Genomic DNA, 5,276 nt, shown 5'->3' with positions numbered 1-5,276 from the left:
TCCTCTTCCTATTCTTCTTCTTCTTCTTCTTCTTTTTCTTCTTCTTCTTCTTCCTCTTCTTCTTCTTCCTCCTCCTCCTCCTCCTCTTCTTCTTCTTCTTCTTCTTCTTCTTCTTCCTCTTCTTCTTCTTCTTATTCTTCCTCCTCCTATTTTTCTTCTTCTTCTTTTTCTTCTTCTTATTCTTCCTCTTTTTCTTTCTCTTCTTTTTCTTTCTCTTCTTCTTCTTCTTCTTCTTCTTCTTCTTCTTCTTCTTCTTCTTCTTCTTCTTCTTCTTCTTCTTCTTCTTCTTCTTCTTTTTTCCTCTTCCTCTTTCTCTTCCTCTTCTTCTTTCCTCTTTTTCTTCCTCTTCCTCTTCCTCTTCTTCTTTTTCCTCCCTTTCCTCCTCTTTCTCCTCTTCTTCTTCTTTTTCTTCCTCCTCCTCCTCCTTCTCCTCCTCCTCTTCATCTTCTTCATCTTGTTCCTCTTCTTCTTCATATTCTTCTTCTTTTTCATCTTCCTTTTCTTTTTCTTCCTCTTTTTTTCTTTCTCATCTTCTTCCTCTTCCTTCTCTTTCTGTTCCTGCTCTTCTTCCTCTTCTTCTTCATCTCCTTCTTTTTCTTGTTCTTGTACTTGTTCTTCTTCTTCTTCTTCTTCTTCTTCTTCCTCTCCCTCTTTCTCTTCCCCTTTCTCTTCTTCTTTTTCCTCTTATTTCTCTCTCTTCTTTATCTTCCTCTTCCTCTTCTTTCTCTTTTTTTTCTTCTTCTTCTTCCTCCTCCTTTTCTTCCACCTCTTCCTTTTCCTCTTTATCTTCCCCTTTATCTCCTCCTTCCCCCCCTCTTCTTCTTCTTAAAGGTTGGAGGGATATTTGACCATTTTATCATTTCTAATTAATATATTATTTATGAACAGAAAAAATCAAATTTAAACTACGTTTACCAATATATTTGCAATTAGTGATTTTGAGATTCAGTTCAAACCAAACAGGTATTATGTGAATCTCAAGCGGTTCATTAATATCCTAATATTATAAAAAGTGAGTAACATAATTTTACTTAAACCAAAATAAATAACATATAATAAATGTCAATATAATATATTTGAAAATCAATAAGTTGAATTGGTGAATATAACATAATTGCATATAATAATGCAATAAAATATATCTATATCTATAATCTATAATCTATAATCTATATCAATATTTATAATCTATAATATATTAAAAGTGTGAAGACCCTTAGAAAAGTGATTTGAACTTTTTACCCTTTATTAAAAAACTCTTCTTTAGACAAATCTGTTTTTTTACTATTTTTTTTTCGATGTACTATTTAATTTTTTTATTATATTAACTAGACTTCCTAAAATACGTGGGACTTCTAAAATATATGGTAGGAGAATTAATTAATATTTTTCTTTCTACTATACTTTCTAAAATATATGAGACTCCTAAAATATATGGTAGGAGAATTAATTAATATTTTTCTTTCTACTGTTCAATTAGAAAAATACTCCTAAAATAGGACTCTATTAAGGAAATACATCTATAAATATTGAGATGTACGTTAAATTAGAGAATGAACTGGTTTGTCTATTAGGAGAATATGATTGATGCTCATATAACTTAATTTGATTGCATGTCTATTTTCTAACTCCCAACTTCTTCACTGTTTTTGTCAGCATAATAGAATTCAACATGTGTGTATATATATATATCTTCTTTATTTTTATTCAAGATCATTCTTTAGGGTCAAACTTTTTGCTCAGATAATAATTAGTTGAATCAAAATCAAAGTTTTGTGATCACTATTTAAATAATTTTTTTATAGTTTATAGGTCGTCGATGAATGTCGGTTAACTTTGAAGGATTTCTTGTGTAAAGGTTAGGTTTAATTGTATTATTTTGATATCTTTATAATCTTATTATTTTATTTTAATTTACAAATGCTAGATGAATGTCAGTCGGCTTTGAAATTTTTTGTAGGTAAGGTTAGGTTTAACTGTATTATTGTAATATCTCTATTAGTTTGTTATTTTATGGTAGTTTATAACTCGGAGATGAATCTCGATTATCTTTTAAAAAAAATTGTGTGTAAAATTTAAGTTTAATTGTATTATTTTTATATCACTTTTACCGTATTATTTTGTTGCAGTTTACAAGTGATAGATAAATGTTGGTCGGCTTTGAGGATTTTTTTTATGTAAAGTTTAGGTTTAGTTGTATTATTTTAATATTTCTATTATCTCTATTATAGTATTATTTTATTATTGTTTACAGGTGGTAGATGAGTGTCGGACAACTTTGAAAAAAAAATTGTGTGTAAAGATTAGATTTAATTATATTATTTTGATGTCTCTATCATTGTATTATTTTGTTGCAATTTACAGATGGTAGATAAATATCGATCGACTTTTAAAAATATTTTTGATAAAGATTAGGTTTAATAAATAAATTCTCCATCTTTACATACTCAAAAGATATTAAATTTAATTATTATTATGTTCATCTTTATTATTTAAACAAATATCCTATTTAGTGTAATGTTTGAGCTCATTTATGTGAGATACACACGCAAGACGCGTACACCTAAACTAGTTATATATAAGAAGAGTTGCCTTCAACATGGTAGCTTAGTAACATTAAAAATCAATTTGAGGGTATTAAGGTCTTTTTCAAAATGAGTTTGCTTAGAAAAGTTGCCTTTTACTTTTATTGTTTGGACTTTGGCAAAAGCTTTGGAAAATGCCCATCTTTTCTATTTAATTGCACATCATGCCATACACAAATATCCATTAAATAATATGGTGGGACCCATGACTTTTCTGATTTGCCATAAATGGTGTACAACATGTGTATTTCCCAAATTTGATTGGTGCATTTAATTAGATCTATATAAAATTGTTTAAATATAATATATTTAAGTAAATTAATTAGATAATAATTCATAGTAATTAATATACTTGATAAAAGTAAATAAATCTTATTCTTTATTCAAATTTTATATCAATTTTTTTTATTTTTTATTTTAGTAAATTAAGAAATTTTCTTAATTTTGCTTAATAAGTACTATTTTTATCTTTACGTATATGAAATACTAATAATCAATTTAAATTTTAAAGTATACTTATGTAACGCCCTGAAAACGAATCCCAAGACGCCACACGGTGCTTTGAACTACAAGTAGTCTCGAGCTAACCCTGCAAACCTGTTATTCATTCTGAAAGCCCAAGTAAAGATAATATAAGCATACGGTACACTAAAATACTGAAATACTTTCTGAACTGGACTGAGTCTAACTGAACATAATGTCTGAATGTACTTAACTAGGAAATCTGAATAACCAACATTGTAAAACTGAAATGTATCTAATAGTCGGACAAACCTCTAGCACTACTAACTAGAGAGTCGCTAGGACAGACCCCCAACTGGCTCAAACTGACAGAAAACATCTAAATAAAATACTCTATAAAACTGAAAATCTGAATAACAGGGTCCCTGAACTATGAGGACTCACCAACCTTCAGGATGTAGATTGAGATGCTCGCAGTCAATCATACTGCTGAAACTGAGCACCTGAACCTACATTATGAGACAATGTACCACATAGACGTATATGTGGATCAGTACTTTTGGAATGTACTGAGCATGTGGAGGTGAATGCATAAGTGAAACAATATCTCAACATTCATATAAACTCATAAAGGAATACATGCTAAATGTAAATGGCTCATATTAGCATGAATATCTGAAAGCTAAAAATCACATTAGCTTGAATGCATAAGTGAAACAATATCTCAACATTCATATAAACTCATAAAAGAATACATGCTAAATGAAAATGGCTCACATTATCTTGAATAACTGAAAGCTAAAAATGATAAATCATGAATAATAAAGCATACTGCATAAATCTCGTGAGTCATAACACTTAGTTTTAAAAGTTGTACTTTTACTCTTTCTGCAAGTGGAATAAGTAGAATGGAAGTTAAGTCTGTTTTCAAATCATGCAGACTAAGTGTAAAAGGACTCACCTTTGTATCTGTAACTAAAAACTGAAATCTCATAGCTAATGACTTATGTAAAATAAAATCGTGAGCCTTTACACTTAGTTTCTAAAAGCTTTTCTGTTATTCTTTTCTATTAGGATTACTCTTTTATGTAGGGAAGTTCTACTAACTAACATACACTATGTGAGCTATCATAGTGTCCAACGTCTAGTTCCCCTAAGGGAAAAACCTCACATTGGGGAGAGGTGTCATAACCTTGCCAAGGAGTATAACCTGAGCTGAGTGATCACAATTTGTATCTGCCATCCATATAAATTGGAATAATCTGAATAATCTGTGCCTATGTTAGCTCGTAGCTCTAGGGCATATGAACATACCCAACTCGGTGCTAAATACTACACCCTTTAATTTGTATGCTCATTCTGTAGGAAATCCACTTTAAAAGCTAGCATAAGGGTTTGTAATGAAAACCAGTTATGCATCTGTCTATTTTAAGCTGTAATCAAAACTAATCTATTTTCTGTAAATTGTAATAAAAACCAAAATATAGATTCCATATCTAAGATGAGGATCAAAATATCAAATCTTTCTCAAAGTCTGAATATAAGTTAGTCATAGAGTGCTTAAAAGCAAAATCTTCTCAAAATATCAATACTTAATTTAGGGCTTAAAACCCATGCTTTAGACTCATATCAAATCATCTCAAAGTTCATGCTCAAGAATCAAAATCTTGAAATTCTTGCATAATTCTAGTCAAAATAGTGAAATTCAACTATCAATGTAAATAAAATTACTTCACACGCATAAACATGCAAAAGTAGAGATGAAATTCAACATTTTATCACTTGTAACATCAATATCTTCAAATAATGATAATTGGGTCTGAACCCTAAACTGTAAATCATATAATTTCATGTAAATTAAACTTTAAAAACTAGTTTTGGGAATAAAGATGAAAGAGGTATCCTTGCTCATAACTCCACATACCTTGCTTGGTGAATTGAATGTAAAAGTTTGAACTTTTGAATCTCTAATGGTGTTCTTGAAGCTTCTTCTTGAAGTTCTTGAATCCGAAACTTTGGATTGTAGTCTTTCTTGGAGTAGGAGTTATGGAATTGTTCTTGATTCTTGGATCTAGAGTTTTGTTCTTGGAGAGGAAGAAGATGAATAATGAAGCATCTATGCTATTTGGGGCTAAAATTGTGTGTTTTTGGTGGATTTGGGTAAGGATAAATGACTCAAATGCCCTCATAAATCTGTCATTTAACAACATAAAAACTGGGCACCGACAC

The sequence above is a fragment of the Capsicum annuum genome, chromosome 3 (genome assembly GCF_002878395.1).
Source record: "Capsicum annuum cultivar UCD-10X-F1 chromosome 3, UCD10Xv1.1, whole genome shotgun sequence".
Taxonomy (NCBI): Eukaryota; Viridiplantae; Streptophyta; class Magnoliopsida; order Solanales; family Solanaceae; genus Capsicum; species Capsicum annuum.
Note: the sequence above shows the minus strand (reverse complement) of the source record.